The sequence below is a fragment of the Pelodiscus sinensis genome, chromosome 1, assembly GCF_052426305.1.
Source record: "Pelodiscus sinensis isolate ZL-2025 chromosome 1, ASM5242630v1, whole genome shotgun sequence".
Lineage (NCBI taxonomy): Eukaryota > Metazoa > Chordata > Testudines > Trionychidae > Pelodiscus > Pelodiscus sinensis.
Window position 1 is genome coordinate 35,931,879 of NC_143052.1, and position 17,489 is coordinate 35,949,367.

General features: G+C 46.3%; 1 long non-coding RNA gene across 1 annotated transcript in view; it reads right to left on the reverse strand.

Annotated features, from left to right (window-relative positions):
* Nucleotides 1-17,178, reverse strand: part of LOC142826521 (uncharacterized) — a 29,956-nt gene extending 12,778 nt beyond the window's left edge. The window contains exon 1 of the long non-coding RNA XR_012900712.2: nt 16,952-17,178. This is a non-coding gene — a long non-coding RNA (uncharacterized LOC142826521). The remainder of the gene's footprint in view (nt 1-16,951) is intronic.
* Between the last annotated feature and the right edge of the window lie 311 nt (nt 17,179-17,489).

Consider the following 17,489-nt stretch of genomic DNA (forward strand, 5'->3'; position numbering starts at 1 on the left):
AAGCTTATGCCCTAATAAATCTGTCAGGGTATGTCTACGCTACAGTACTATTTCGAATTAACTTAATTTGAAATAGTTAATTCAAATTAAGCTAATTCGAAATAACGCATCTATACACAAAAACTATTTCAAAATAGCGTGTCCACACTGAGTGGACCTGAACCGAAGTTAAGTCTGGCCAGAACCAGTGCCAGCAGGGCATCAGGTTAGGATTTAGTGTGTGGGGCTGCTGCCTGAGGCTAACTGAGCTCTGTGCTTAAAGGGACCCTACCCACACCCCAGGAAGACAGTTCTCAGGGTTCCCCACTTGCTTGGCTACCTTGATGAGGGACAGCGAAGCAGTCCTGTCTTGGAGTGCCCTGAGTGCCCGCACTCGGGACACCATAGCACTCAGCCACATGAAGCCAGAGCTGCCCCTGGGCGTGCCGGTGTGTCATGTGGGGTCGTTGCCATCAGCCCAGCTGCACTTGCTGCAGGCTGCCATCCGGGGGGTCCATCTTGGGGCTGTCAGGATCCAGGAGGCCCAGAGGGAGAGAGTCCACCCGAGGAGCCCTCAGAGCATCCCCAGTTCTCCCCACTGGGGGCTCGTGCCCCATTCCTCCCTCATGTCCATCCACTTACCCTTCCCTAGCCCCACTTCCTGATGTCAAATAAAAGACACGTATGTTCAAAAATAGAAACTGGGTTTATTGAATAAAACTGGGGAGGGAGGATGAACCTCTGGGGAGACTGGGAAAATGAGGTGGGAGAGGGGAAGAGAGAGGGTGGGGGAGGGGAGGGAAAAACCTGGGAGGAGGGAGCTGGAAGGGGGAAGCAAGGGGAAGAAGGGGGAGGGGAAGCTCAGGGCTCATGGTTGGGGGTCTCGCCGGACCAACTTGACTTTCATGCTAACCTGCTCCTGGGTTTGCATGTGACCTTTGGTGGCCTGGCTGGCAGCTATCCTGCCATAGACAGCCGCATTCCTCCGTCTAGTGCGGAGATCATGGATGTTGGAAGCATCCCCCCCAAACCTGAATAAGGTCCATGATATCCTCCCTGGATCAGGAAGGTGCCTGCCTTCTCCAGCCCCTGTCAGGCTCCTAGGACTGCTCCCGGGGAACAGTGGAGGGCTGGCTGCCAGTGGCTTGCTGGCTCATGTTTTGGGGCCACTGGGTCAGGGGCTGCAGTGGCCACTGCTGGCTCTGGACTGGCAGGCTTTGAGCTGGCACAGGCTCTGTGGCCAGGGTCTACCCCTTTAATGTCTCCGTGGCTGGGGGAGAGGAGAGAAAGTTTACCTGGTTGTGCCCAGAGTGGCCACCAGGGCTCCCTGGGAAGGGCTGGAGGCCCCCTATTTCTAATTAAGTGTCTACACAGCACTTAATTCAAAATAGCTATTTCGAATTTGGCGTTACTCCTCGTAGAATGAGGTTTACCAAATTCAAAATAAGGGCTCCACTATTTCAAATTTATTTCGAAATAGCGGTTTGCCTGTGTAGACTCTATTAAAGTTAATTTGAAATAACTGCTGTTATTTCAAATTAACTTTGTAGTGTAGACATACCCTCAGTCTCTAATGCATGTGCCAAAGGACTCCTCGTTGTTTTTGAAAAACAATCCCTGGCACAATAAATCCATTTTAAGATTTTCTATTGACCCTGTGAGTCTCTTGCATGCACAGATTGTCAATGCCCTCATGTTATTCCCAGCACCTTTCATGCCCCACAGGTCTCTCAACCATTACGAATGTCAGCAGTACTCATCAAACCTTGCTGTTAACAGGATCAAGATGGAGTGCAAGTTGATTGAGACAATAGAGAGAAAGCTGACTATCATTTTCCATAGTACTGTCCAGTTCAAAATAACTACTCTTAAACTACTCACTATAGGGTATGTCTACACAACAAAGTTATTTTGAAATAACAGCCGTTATTCTGAAATAACTTTACCAACATCTACACGGCCAAACCACTATTTTGAAATTAAATCGAAATAACAGGGCTTATTTTGAAATGGAACCTCATTCCACAAGGAATAGTGCCAATTTCGAAATTGCTATTTCAAAATAAGCGCTCTGTAGATGCTTATTTTGAAATAGGGGGCCTCCAGCCCTGCCCAGGGTGCCCTGCTGGCCATTCTGGCCCAAACCAGAAAAACTCCTCTCCTCTCCCCCTACCCTGCACCGGAGCCCTTAAAGGGGTAGACTCTGCCCACAGTGCCTGTTCCAGCTCCAAGCCTGCCAGCCCAGAGCCAGCAGTCGCTGCACCTGACCCACTGGCCCCAGGATGAGCCAGGCAGCCACTGCCAGCCAGCCCTCCACCACTCCCCAGGAGCAGTCTGCCAGCTCCCAGGAGCTGCCAGGAGCTGGAAGAGACGGGCACCTGCCTGGTCCAGTGTGAAGATCAGAGACCTAATTCACGTTTGGGGGGGATGCCTCCAACATCCATGATCTCCGCACTAAACAGAGGAACGCAACCATCTACAGGTGGATGGCTGCCAGACTGGCACCAAAGGCCACAAGCGAATCCAGGAGCAGGTTTGCATGAAAATAAAGGAGCTGCGGCGGACCTAGGCCAGGGCCACAGGGGGAGCTCCTAACCAGGGGCATAGCCAGATCCCTGTCACTATTTTGATGCCCTGGACTGCATCCTGGGGGGCAGGATGGTCTGTGCCCTCCAGGTGGTCATCAACCACAGAGGAGGAGGAAAAGGAGGGCCAGGAGCCTCAGGAGCCTGGAGGGAGCGTGCCGCACACCCAGGACCTGAGCCATCCCAGCGGGCCTGTCTCCGGTGTCATCCAAAGCTGGGGAGGCAACGACATGTGAGTGCCATCACTGTCCTCTTATGCAAGGGGAGGGGTAGGCGGGGAGGGAGACCAGAGACCATGTGCGTGGCCCTTGCTGACCATGGATCACGCAGCAATCTTTGTATGTGCTGTGCCACCCCTGGACACGTAGCCCAGCTGGCTGCCACACAGGGGCCTTGGCCTGTTACCCACATGCATGTATGTATAAAGGCACATGACATGCTCCTGACCCCAGGGTGGGACACTGAACAATTCCCTCCCTTCAGAAGCCCCCTCTACATAGAGGCAGGGCACATCTCTCACCCCTCCCCTCCCACCCCCACACTATATTCAGCACAAGGGCATGGATGCAGTCCCGGGCCAGCTCCCACTCCCGGGGATAGCAGGACATGCTGAACATGGCCTGTGTGCAAGTACATTGGTTCCAATGGTGCAAAGACCTGCCGTCCTCGCCTTGCAGAGGGGGGCTGGGCTTCACCCACTGTGTCCCCAGAGATAACTGACCACTTCTCTTGTTTCTCCACAGCCGCAGCAGCTGTGAGTGCAGGACGCACCACCCCACCCAGGACATCCTCCCACAGGCTGACCTGTAACCAGGAGGAGTACCAGTGGCAGCATCTGGGGTTACTGCGAGGCCGGCACTGCACCCTGGACTACTGAATGCATGAAGACCTGTAGGTCCAGCAGGAGAGCTGACAGGAGTTGCTTGCCCAGGGCTGTGCCATGTCCGACCACCTGTAGACCCTGGTGCTGCTCCAATCCCTGCTGTCTCCCCAGATTCCACTCCTCAAAGAATACTACATACAACTTCCCTACCAGTTATATGGGGAACTAAGGCTGCTTTCATAAGGCTACTAATAATAGCCCCAGTTTTCAGTCACACACTGCCATCCATATGTTTTTTGTAAAGTGCGTGAAAAGCTGAAAATATGTATGTTCTTATATGTTCTTCCAGGCTGAGACTATCTTTGTTCCTTGATATGTCCTGCAGTGCTCAGGCTGTAGTACCTTATATTTTCTGGCGAAAGAAGAAATTGTGTTTCTGCTTTTCTCTGATTCTATTTTTTTCTTTTTGCAGATGGGCATTGGACCTGAGGGTCCTGATACAAAGCTCTTTAAAATCAAGGAAATTATTCCTAGTGACTTCAAAGGGCTTTGAGTTAGGCCCATGATGAATAGGATAACCCGTGGGAAAAAAACTTGCAAGATGTTTTCAGAGCTGAGCAGGTTTTCACTGTATTGCCCCAGTTCTTTTAAATGCGAGTTGAATCACTGAAACACTGCACAAATATATGAAAATGTAAGGGAAAGTCTATTACAATAACAGTCAACGTGTCAGTAAAAGCTCTCCAAACATACAACATCCAATAGACTAAATAGCATGCCAAACTTGTAGGATGGCCCTCTTGTTACCACCATAAGAGCAAACTGAAGAGATTTTGCTGAAACCATAGACTGAAGAGAATTATTACAAATAGTTGTATTGTATTTGCAAATCATCTGAAAGGAAGTTTTCAGTTCCTATGCAATTATTCTCTGGCATGCTATGATATGACCCTCTTATATATTTCCATGTGTTCATTTCAAATGTCCAGCTCCTTCTTATTCCTGAAATCAAATGTATTATACATAGGGCAGAAGACATGACTCTTTAAAATTACATAATAGGAGACTGTGACGGTCCGTGTCAGAGCCCCATGACAGAGACCATCAAATGCTTTTTGAAAGTAAAATTCTAAAATTAGAAGAAAATGTCACAATACCCCTGAATTTTCAGTTGTCTTTGAATTCAAAGATCCCCTGCTGGTGAATATATATTTTTAAACATTTCTTTTTTAAAATACACACTGCATTTAGCAATGATACTTCTCTTTTCCCCTGTCCTTCTAATACCACTCCCTCCTTTTAAGAACAGCTCTTAGCACTTATCTAAGTAGAACATGAATGGACAACACTTCGTGGAAGCTGTGTTAAAATCACTTTTCCATTCGTATGTCTGGGATTTTTTTTTTTTACCATATTATCATTAACTTTTTATTAGTTTTTTAAAAGCTTTGGTTTTATCACTTCCTGGAGCAAATTCACTTCCATAACCTTTATCCACCTGAGGAAAAATAGAGCACCATAGTGCTCGCTGAACATGTCTCAAACTAAGCGAGTGATTACACAGGCCTGTAAACTAAAGCACAGAAATGTATAAAAAATGTTGTTCAATAGCTATACAAGTCACTTGCAGCATAGAAGACCAAAAAAGAACTATGATAAAAGCCAGAGAGTAACAGAGTAAATCATGGCTGCTTTATATAGGAAAGGGAAATTCCAACCCACTTTGCTGCAGCCATAGAGGAATATATTTTAGGAGAGACTATGTGCAAAAGGTTCAGAGTCTCATTCTTCACGAGCTGTCTATGCAGCATCAGGCAGATGTCAGGCATGGGGGAATTCCCCCCCGCACCATACCAGGTAGTAAAGATTATTACTTTCACTGCAAGTCTGAAGAAGGCATTGGGGCAAACCCTGAGGAAGGGGCTTAACTCCTGATCATCTGCTCAAAACCCAGCCTTGCTGCAAGGACAGGTGCTAAGATCTGATTTGGTCTCATAGAATATAAACCATGGAGAGATGGAAAGGATGAAGCACATCCCAAGAGTAGCTACAGGAACTGGTTCATTGAGTGGCAAGGAATATGTGTATGGACGAGGGTGAACAAGCAAGTTTTGAAAGTAGTTGGTTTTAATAGCCTGAACTCACTAAATCAACTGGGCACACCTTGTTCAGCTTTAGTTCTTTAGTTTCATAAAAGTAAACAACTGATAAGGCTTAGCCATAGCATTTGAGAGTCATCTGTGCAGCCACAGTCAGAAGTGAGCCAGACAGAAGTCACTTTTTGGGTGCAAGTGAACCTTTAAGGCCAAACTAATTGCATTCAATTTGGCCCAATGAGTTTAATTATAATCAAGCAGGAGGAAAGGCAACTAAGAGGAGAGTATAAGAAAGTGGCAGAGTGGTTCTGTGGCCCTGCCCTGTTAGCAAGGATATGCTGAGCAGTTTCTGCTGAGTTATTGCAGCAGTTTACTATAGTTCCTTTACTCCACCCTGGAGGTGCATGGGAGTTGCTCTTTGGTCAGAGACAGTGGATAGCTAGGACAGACGAATTGCTGCATGGAAGCACAACGGTACAAAGTCTTATGCAGAAATGTACCTTTTTATGGGAATTATCAATAAAGTCAAACACTAGGACAACCTTGGGCTGGACCTGAGGCTCTTCTGTATTCATTTTATGTGATCATTTACATGTGTGTGAAGTGATTGTGACATGGATATAGAAATGCTGTCACTAGTATAAATGAATAATTTCATGTAATAGCAATTTTCACTTGCTTTACAGAGGTGTAACTAACTGTATAAAGCTGGGTAATTACCCCCAGAAGGTCTAGATTCTGGTTAGAGCAGAATGAGAACTCCACTTGATTTATATAAACTTTAGAGTCCTGACCCACTTTGGCTTGCAACCCTCAGTGTGAGAGTTATACAAACTTAGACTTCTTTGTGCTCAGTTAGAGACTCTCACTAATATGCACTTTTCATGTTGTCACAGAATTTGACCTCAGGAATTCACCCTCTGATCTACCCACAAAGTATAAATAAAATTACAACAAGAAGAGAGGAAACCGGTGGAGATATATATGAGGAGGGCAAGACTCTACAGGAAAAATCTGTCCCCAAATGTTGATTCTCCAGCAATGTCTTCAGATAATCAAAAAAAATACACCCAATTCGATTCATAGAGATTGGCAAAGGTGAGAGATCACTGCCATGAATGTCACAGCATTGTCATTGTAGTCCTCTCTCCCCACATAAGTGTGTACATCAGTCATCAGAATAATAGCACTCTGATATGTGAAATGTAATAGAAGAGCTGGATTAACAGTGGTTCTAGTCTTGTGCTTGTCTTCTTCCCCCCACACCCAAAAAGAAAGAGGGTTTCCAGCTCTGCGGATCTCCTTAAATCTACAAATATTCCAGAGGATGAATTGGAGGCTATTATTATTTGCCTAGGTGAGGTCGTAATAGCAGTTTCCTCTGTGGACTTCTTTCTTTGAAACTCCCCTTAAGTCAGTGATTCAATGGAATCCAGAACTGACATTGAGTGTCAGGGAAGTGTCTTACACCTCTTCACTGTCTGGGATCCCCTTAATGCACAGTTCTCAAAGGAAAACATTCTGCTCTCATTGAAAATGGGGGATGGAACCAAAAGCCAACTCTGATCTACTGGAAAGAATAGCTGCTTCAAATTAAATTTACAGATTTACCTATACATTGGCATTATGCCCAACACCAGTGTATCTGAGCTGGAAGCTGACCTGAACCTACACCTCAAAACTTGCTCAAAATCTAGATTTGAGATTTGAGTCCATAATTAGTTAAGATGAGACACAGCAGAAGATGAATTTAACAGTGTTTGGCCCTTTCAGGATTTTGAAAGAGAAGAACTAAAGACAGCTTTAAAAACAAGGTAGAGTGAAGCTTACATTTGAGGTTGCTCTGAGATTTGAAGGAAAGTGATTACAAAACTGAGGTTCCACCACAGCTCTTCCAGTGCACTAACTGCCCTAATACCCACTATAAAGGCTATGTCTACACTTGTGGCTTCTTGCACGAGAAATATGCAAATGCAGCTAAGCGTGGAATATCGCCAAGCCTCATTTGAATACCTAATAAGCCGCCATTTTTGCAGAAGAGGCTCTTGCACCATGCGGCTATTCCTGAAAATAATCGGTGTAGCGGCATTGTGCAAGAAGGCTTTTCTTGCGCAAGAAGGGGCAGTGTAGACAGCTCCTTCTGGCACAAGAGCCTCTTCTGCAAAAATGGTGGCATATTGGGTATGCAAATGAGGCTCAGAGATATTCCACACTTAGTCTCATTTGCATATTTCTCATGCAAGAAGCTGCGAGTGTAGACATAGCCTATGTGGGTGAAACAAGATAACCACTTTGTTGTCAAATTAACTCACATTAAAAGTAAGAGACAACAACAGCATATCACCCGTAAGTGAACACTCTTCACAGATAATCACTCAATATCTGACATCTCAGTTCTTGTCCTCACAACACCTTCAAGAGCCAAGCCTGAAAGTTTAAATTAATAAATTTGCTAGAAACTAAAATGAACTAAATAGAGACAATGGACTATTGGCCTATTACCACAATCTATAACCCACAAACCCACCCCCATCTTTTTTTCCTCCCCCGTGGCTCCATAACTGGAAAGGTATTAATGGAGCACTTCATTTTGAATGGTCCTTTAAAATATGTGTCAACTACACATACTAAACAATCTGTTCCACCTTGTATTTAACTGTGGCATGGCCTATGCTATAGACCTATATTCGCATAACTATGTTGCTTTGGGGTGCAGATTTTTCACAATCTGAGGAATATATTTATAACTACCCACCCTTCTGTGTAGACAGCACTATGTTAGCAGGAGAGCTTCTCCTGTGACCTACCTACAAACTCTTAAGGAGGTGAATCAACTAAGTAAATGGGAGAGCTATCTCCCATCATCTTAGGGGATATCTATACTTGCAGTGCCGCAATGGTGCAGCAGAAAGAGAACTGCTACAATTGCACCACTGCAGTGTTTGTGGTGAGAAAGTTCTATGACAATGGAAGAGAGATCTCTCACTGGCATAAAAATCAAGTCCTGAAAGCAGCAGAAGCGACTCCCGCTAGCACAGCATTGGCCACACTAATGCTTACTTAAGTTATGTCACTCAGTGGTGTGGAATATTCACACCTCTGAGGGATATACGTTTTGCCAATGCAAGTGATAGTGCAGACATAGCCTGAAAGCATCTTCATTAAAGCATTAGAGTGGTGAAGCAGCAACAGAGCTGCTGAAGTGTTTTAAGTGTAGATGTGCCCTTTGACATTATGAATGTATTTTCTAGATTAAAAGAAAAGCATGTTGAAAGCTCAAAAGCTTGTGTCTTCCAGCAACAAAAGTTGGTCCAATAAAAGAAATTATCTCATCCACCTTGTGTGTCTAATATCCTGGGAAAAACACAACTACAATGCTGTATGGAAGAAAATAGTTTCAGACACCAGGAAACTTCATACTTGGGGACAAACCTAAGAAACTCTTAAGCAATATTGTAACTGGCACTCATAGAGGAGGTGGGGAACTTTCTTAAACCCAGTCTCTCTGAGGGTATGTCTACACTAGAAAGTTAATTTGAAATAACAGCTGTTATTTCAAATTAACTTTAATAATGTCTACACATACAAACCACTATTTCAAAATTAATTTGAAATAGCGGAGCCCTTATTTCAAATTTGGCAAACCTCATTGTACAAGGATTAACACCAAATTCAAAATAGCTAATTCAAAATAAGTGCTGTGTAGACACTTATTTCGAATTAGGGGGCCTCCAGCCCTTCCCAGTTTCCCTTGGTGGCCACTCTGGGCCAAACCAGGAAAACTCATCTCCTCTTCCCAAGCCCCAGGGCCCTTAAAGGGGCAGGCTCTGGTCACTGGGAACATGCAAGAGCCAGGCCTGCCAGCAGCTGCAAACCCTCAGCCAGTGGCCACAGGATGGCAGTCAGTGTCAGCCAGCTCTCCCCCACCCAGTCCCCCAGCACCCAGGGGCCAACCAGGGGCCGTAAATGGCGCACGCCCTCATGGACTAGTGCGGAGATCATGGACCTCATTGAGGTTTGGGGGGAGGCCCCCAACTTCAATGATCTCCGCACTAGGCAGAGGAACATGGCCATCTATGGCTGCATAGTGGCCACCATGGCCAGAAAGGGCCACAGGCGCACCCAAGACCAGGTGCGCCTGAAGGTGAAAGAGCTGCAGCAGGCGTATGCCAGGGCCACCAGGGGCAGCACCGTAGCAGGGGCTGACACCTTTCCCTACTTCCCCACCCTTGACTGACTCCTGGGGGGTGGGGCGGTCCAGTTCATGCCAGCCCGGGAGGCAGTGAGCCAGGACCGGAGGGTCCTGACCCAGACACACCAGAGGGGCCACCGCCAGATGTCCCAGAACCAGAGTCGGCAGGGTCATCCAGGGAGGCCATACCGGGTAAGTGCCAGCACTGTCCCCTACCTGGGGGGGAGGCAGAGAGGGAGACCAGGGACTGCGCGCATGGCCCATGCCTCCCATGGATCACGCAGCCACCTGTGCATGTGCAAGCACGTGTGCCGTGCCACCCTTGGGCAGGTGGCTTCAGCTGCGTGACACCCAGGGACCGTGGCCCAATAGGCACATGCGTGTGTGAAGAGACCTGACATGCTCCCGACCCTGGGGCGGGACCTAGCAAGATGCTCTCCCTTCATATGCCCCCTCTACATAGAGGCAGGGGACATCTCCCCCCCTGCCCCGGCCACACTATACATTGCACAGAGGCATGGGTGTGGTCTTGGGGCAGCTCCCAGTCCTGGGGAGAGCCAGACATCCTGACCATGGCCTCTGTGCAAGCACATTGGCTCTGACGGTGCAGGGCACGGTTGCCCTCACATCACGGGGGGCGGAGGGGCTGGGCATCATCCACTGTATCCACTGGGAGAACTGACCACTTCTCTTCTTTCTTTACAGCTGCACCAGCTGCTCATGCAGGGTGCACCATCCCACCAGGGACATGCTCCTGCACCTGCAGCCTGCTCCAAACCACCAGCACGTGGCAGGAGTACCGGGACCAGCACCTGGGGGCCCTGCAAGCCCTGCACCACACCATCCAGGCCTGGATGCTTGAGGACCTGCAGCTCCACCAGGAGCAGCTTGCTCAGGACTGAGCAATGAACTGTAACCTGCAGGCCCTGCTGCAGAGCATGCTGCCCCGTGCCGATCCTGCGCCTGCTGCCCCCGCAAATACTGTTCCTCCTGCCACTTCGGCCCCCCCTCCCACCTCTTCCTCTTCAACCTCCACACCCTCCTCCTCAATGTCCGCACCCCCCACCTCAACCTCTGCACCCTCCTCTCCATCCCCCCAGGGATGCTGAGGCCCCCTCCCCCACTGTGCTGGGAGGTGGTTGGCCCAGAGAGACCCCCAGTCCTGAGTGCTGAGCTTCCCCTTTGCCTTCTTCCCCTTGCTTCCCCCTCCAGCTCCCTCCTCCCAGTTTTCCCCATCCCTTATCCCACTCTCTCTCCTGACCTCTCCTGCCTCCTTTCCCCTGTCTCCCTAGAGTTTCATTCCCCCTCCCCAGTTGTGTTAAATAAAGACAGGTTATATTTTTGAAAATACTTGTCTTTTATTTGACATCAGGAAGGGGGAGGAGGGCTAGGCAAGGGTAAGTGGAAGGACAAGAGGGAGGAATGGGGCACAAGCCCCCAGTGGGGCAAACCGGGGAGACTGTTAGCGCTCCTCAGGGTGGAAACTCTCCCTCAGGGCCCCCTGGATTCTGACAGCCCCTCAATGGTCCTCCCAGATGGCAGCCTGCAGACAGTGTAGCCAGGCTGCTGGCAACATGTCCACAAGATGCAGCAGAGTCCCCGGGGGCAGGTCTGGTTCCATGTTGCAGAGTGCCGTGGTGTCCCGAGTGCGGGCAAGCAGAGCACTCCGAGACACAAATGCTCTGCTGTCCCTCAGCGAGGTAGACCAGCAAGCAGAGAAACCTGAGAACTGTCTGTCCGGGATGGGGGGTCGGGTCCCTTTAAGCACTGACCTCAGCTAGCCTGAGGCAGCAGCCCCACACACTATGTCCGACCCTGATGCCCTTTTGGCACTGATTCCAGCCTGCCTTACCTTCGATTCAGGGTCCACTCAATGTGGACGCACTATTTCGAATTAGAAAAATGCTATTTCGAATTAGTTTTTGTGTCTAGATGTGTTATTTCGATTTAGCTTATTTTGAATTAACTAATTTGAAATAAGTTAATTCGAAATAGCGCTGTAGTGTAGACATACCCTGAGAGAGGGAGAGAATGATATTGAGAATCCCAAAGGCACAGGAGGTCCAAGGCTGTGAAGTAGAATGTAGGTTGGTTCTGTTCTCTTACTGCAATTTAAGAGAAAAACTAATTTAGCATATTCTAAAGCATATGATTAAAGGAAATTAAATATCTGTGTAGGCTGCTTGTTTTTTTTTTTTTAATCTTTTTCTTTCTTTGTTGCTTTGTTCCAGCTACTAAAAATACTTTGTTCCATGAAGGATGTTGGTTACATTATCACTGGAAGGGAATTCAGGTGGCCCAGTTGGAACTTTAGGATGATAGTAGCTAGTATGCACAGGGAAGGTAGCTGGGTCCTGGTCTGAACAGACAAGTCATGAGATGCTCTCCGAACACGTAAGGGCAAGAGTTGGGTGTATTCTGAGACCACAATGCAAGCACAGGTGCAGCTAGCCTTGTAACCATGACAACAATTTTCTACACTTAGGGTATGTCTACGCTACACGGCTATTTCAAAATAAGCTATTCCAGAAACCGCAGTCTAGATGCGGTTCTTTCAAAAACAGAGCGCTTTTTCAAAAGATCCTGTTATCGAAAGAACCGCGTCTAGACTGCAATGTCAATTTTGAAATATCGCTTTTTCGAAAGAGTACCATTACGTATTATGCAAATGAAGTGTGGGATATTTAAATCCTGGCTTCATTTGCACTTTCATTTGCTTCTTTACATCCTTCTAGCCTACATCTCTCTTTCAGCAGACACACCTTAAAAGTGAACCAGATGCTTGTCAGCAGTATCACATCAGCTGATGTCACTTGCCATAGCACCACATGACCATACAGATGGTTTTAGGGAAAACAGTATCCTCCCCTATCCAGTTTAAAGTTTAAATTGCACATGGAGATGAACTAGAAACCATAGGTGGAGTGTGCTTTGGGCCAAAAACAAGCCTGAGCAAGAGGCAGATACATAGTGCAATAGCTTAAAGCAGCCCATAAAAAGAACACTGAAGTAATCTAATAATGAAAAGCGCCAGCAGGAAGTTATGGAAAAGTATGGGCAATCACAACAGTTATACATGGAAATACATGAGACTCCAGTCCTTCAAACTCCATGTGTAGCATACAGCTAGGCATGTATTTAAATTTAAACATATGTATAAGTCTTTGCAGGATTGACGCAGAAGTCTGTAAATTTACATACACCGTTCTGAAAGTCCGTGGCCCAGTCATGCTTCTGTGTTTAAGTCAATAGCAGTTTTCTACTTATTTCCATGGGATCAGGATTGGGCTCTTGGCCTTGAATATGATGAGAATGTGTTCAGTCTGAGGGTATGTCTACCCTACAACCCTAGTTCGAACTAGGATGGTTAATGTAGTCATACGAACTTGCAAATGAAGCCCGGGATTTGAATTTCCCGGGCTTCATTTGCATGTTGCTGGGCGCCACCATTTTTAAATGTCCGCTAGTGCGAACTCCGTGCCCGCGGCTACACGTGGCACTAACTAGATAGTTCTGACTATCGTTCCTATTCATTCCACGAGGCGTACAGATAGTTAGGAATAGGAAGCCTAGTCCAAACTATCTAGTTCATGCCACGTGTAGCCGCGGGCACGGAGTCCGCACTAGCGGACATTTAAAAATGGCGGCGCCCGGGCTTCATTTGCAAGTTCGTATGACTACATTAACCACCCTAGTTTGAACTAGGGTGGTAGTGTAGACATATTTATTAGTCACTCAGGGTATGTCTACACTACCACCCTAGTTCAAACTAGGGTGGTTAATGTAGTCATACGAACTTGCAAATGAAGCCCGGGATTTGAATTTCCCGGGCTTCAGTTGCATGTTGCTGGGCGCCACCATTTTTAAATGTCCGCTAGTGCGGACTCCGTGCCCGCGGCTACACGTGGCACTAACTAGATAGTTCGGACTATCGTTCCAATTCATTCCACGAGGCGTACAGATAGTTAGGAATAGGAAGCCTAGTCCAAACTATCTAGTTCATGCCACGTGTAGCCGCGGGCACGGAGTCCGCACTAGCGGACATTTAAAAATGGCGGCGCCCGGGCTTCATTTGCAAGTTCGTATGACTACATTAACCACCCTCGTTTGAACTAGGGTGGTAGTGTAGACATACCCTGAGTGACTAATAAATGAGTAATATGTTATCAAACGTACACAATATTTTTCATGAAAGGGGCCTAGATACTTTGTAATTTATTTATTTGGTTTTGTTACTTTATCAATTATTTCACAACTATACATGGCCCAGGTCCTCAACTGGTATAAACATGTGTAACGCCATTGAAGGCAATTGAGCTATACCAAATTAGTCCAGCTGAGGATTTGTCCAATTATACTCTACCTCAGATAAAAGATAAAAATCAGAAAATAAAAAAACCCTAAAAAGCACAATGTATTGGCTTCAGCAAACCCCCAAAATAAATCATTCCCCCAAACATGCATTAAGAATTTCCAAAGTGAGATTCTCAAATTAATGTAACCAGGAACTGTTATTCATAAGTACTGAATATTAAAGGCTGAAATCAGAGAGCAGAACTCCAGGAAACAGTGAAATTCTAGAAAGGCCATGTATCTTAAGATACATGGATACTATAGCTAAGCAATCAGGGTATTTCTCAGAGTAGTGCAGTCTAACACAATAAAATCAGTTTTATCCTTAGATTTTACACCTGGAATGCAAACAAACACTTTATTACAATCGTGTCATTCTCACTGACTAAGCTCCATATCAGGCTTCCTTTCCAGCAGAACCATGTGTATTGTATATCGTTCCAAAGCTGGCTTTGGCAAGTAAAGTACACAAACTAAAATATCAAAATGCTACATATTTCTTCATTAATGATCTAATTAAAACTTTTCTATCAACATAAATTAAGGTCAAAATTTCGAAACATGGGTACTCATATTCCGGCACCTAAATCTCTATTTCAGCACCTAATTAACTGGCCTGATTTTCAGAAGTGCTAAAGTCCCACAGCTCCCACTGAGCTAATTACTTAGCTGTTTAATATTAAATTTGAAAATTTTGACCTAGAATCTTCAGAAAGAAAGATAAGTATTGGCATTCAGATTCTCCATTACCTTGCATCTTGTTTAGTTATTTGTACCTGTGCAAAGGTTCCATTCTGACTAGTCCAGGTGCAAAGGCCTCATCCCACACAGCACTCACATGGTTACATAATTTTAAGTATTTGCTTGAGTGTAATTGACTTCAATGGGATTTAAAGTTAATTACTTGGTTAAATGCTGTTTTGGATGGAGATATCAGAGCCTAATCCCAAACCCAAATGAATCAATTAGTATCTTTCCACAGGATTCAGAGAGTTTTAGCTCAGGCCCAAACTAACTATGCAAGACAAAGGCCCTATAATGCAGATGTACATTTGATTAAGGCCTGGACTATGCTATAAAGTTAGGTTGATGAACGCAGCCTTGTCCTTTGGGGGGCTAGAGACAGTGACCTAGGCCTTGTCTATACTACAAAGTTAAGATATCATAAGGCATCTTCTGTTGACCTGGCTCTGGAGTTGTGCACATAATGCACAACTGGTGACATAGTTAGAGTGATGCAGTGTTTGTGTAAGTACCATGTTGCTTATATCAACCTACGGGCATGTCTACACTAGGAAACTATTTTGAAATTAGTGGGGGGAGGTGGCTTGCCCTCTTCCCAGAATGGCACCCAGCTGCTCGACGTAGTGGCATGTGTTAGGTGCTGCCCCAGAGCAAGAACTTTGTCCCCTGGCCTTCATGTAGGACTCCTAGAGTTCTTTGATCTTCATCCAGTCCTGGTCCTGGTTCCAACGGTGCCCCTTCTGCGCCAGGCTGGCAGCCATCTGGCTATAGACTTTGGTATTATGCCTCTTGGTACAGAGATCCTGGATGTTGGTCTCCTCCCCACAGACCTCAATGAGACCCATGGTCTCCACAGCAGTGCAGAAGGGTGCCTCCTCTTTTGCTGCCAGCATGCTAGCAGCCCAGGGGAGCTCGGTGGGAGAACTGGGGTCAGTCATGGCATCAGGGAAGGCAGTGCAGGGTTCTGCAGTGTGGCGCAGGGCTGGCAGGTCCGGTGTGGTGCCACAAGTCCTTTCCCTCTGGCTGCATCTTTAAAGGTTGCAGGGGAAGAGAAACTATAGAGTTTTGATGGGTGTGGACAGAGTGGCCACCAGGGCACCTGTGAGAAGCCCTGGGAGCCAATTATTTTGACATAAACACAGTTGTTCCATCCTCACTTGCTCTATTTCAAAATAGGTGATATTCCTTGAAGAATGAGGGTTTATTATTTGAAAATAACAAGCCTGTTATTTCAAAATAATTTCAAACTAACTGGCTTGCTGTGTGGGCACTCACCTTGTTATTTCGAAATAAGGCTGTAGTATAGACGTGCCCTAGGATACAACCATATTTGCTCCAATCCTTCTAACAGCAACAAACACCTACAAGATCTTTATCAAGCATTCTTAAAACTAAAATAGCTACCTGGGGAAGGGAAGAAACAGACCGACAGAGCCAGATGGATACCTAGAAATCACCTGCTTCAGAACAGGCCCAACAAGGAAAATAACAAAACACCACTGATTACCACCTACAGCCCCCAGCTTAACTCCCACCAGCACATCACTGGCAATCTGCAGCCTGGCCTAGAAAACAATCCCTCACTCTCACAGAGCTTGGGAGACAGGCCAGCCCTCCAACCTGGAGCAAATACTCACCAGCAACTACACACCACACACAGAAACACTTACCCAGGATCTATCCTTGCAACAAACCCCATTGCCAGCTCTGTCCACACATCTGCCCTAGTGACACCATTAAAGGACTTAATCACATAAGCCACATCAGGGGCTCATCTACCTGCACACCTACTAATGTGATATATGCCATCAAGTGCTAGAAATAACCCTCTGCCATGTATATTGGCTAAAATGCACGGTCTCTGTGCTACAGGCTAAATGGACACAAATCAGACATCACAAAAGGCAACATACATAAATCAGTAGGAGAAAACTTTAACCTCCCTAGGTATTTGGTAATGAATTTAAAAGTAGCCGTCCTTTAAAAAAAAGAAACAAACAAAAATCTTTCAAAACTAGATTACAAACAGAAACATCAAAACTGCAATTCATTTAAACACTTAATACAATCAAATTAGGGCTGAATAAGAATTTAGATTGTTTATCTCACTACAGTTTCCTCCTTCTTGGTATTCACACCTCCCCATCAGCTGCTGTGAGTACACCCTGATTGAACTGACCTCTTCAACACTGGTCCTACGCTTGAGAAGTAATTCCTCCTTCCACTTGCCATTGTATTGCACAATCACTCCATTTTTTGAGATCCTTTTGTAGCTCTTTGCATTTAGGTTTGGACTTAAATATTTTGAGTAATTTTGAAAGATCTGCAAATTTGCCACCTCACTGCTTACCCACTTTCCAAGCAGGAGCTGCCTGTGACTATAGGCCAACTCAGCGGTTGCCTAGGGCGCCACCTTTAATGGGGCGCCCAGGGCTCTTGATGATGATGTCACAGGGAACCTGGGGCACCCGATGATGACATCATCCCATTGACAGCCATGCAGGCAGGGACACTGATCGCGCATTCTGCCTGGGGCGCCAGCTGCCACAGCCCGCCTCGGGCCAATCCTGTTTCCAAGACCACTTATGAAAAAGTTGAAAAGCAGTGGTCCATGCAGACCTGTAGAGAACACTGCTGTTATTCCTACACTCTTTTCCTTTTAAGAGGAGAAGCTAGCATTGTTTTCATGATCACTTAAGGATCCTTCAATCACTGGA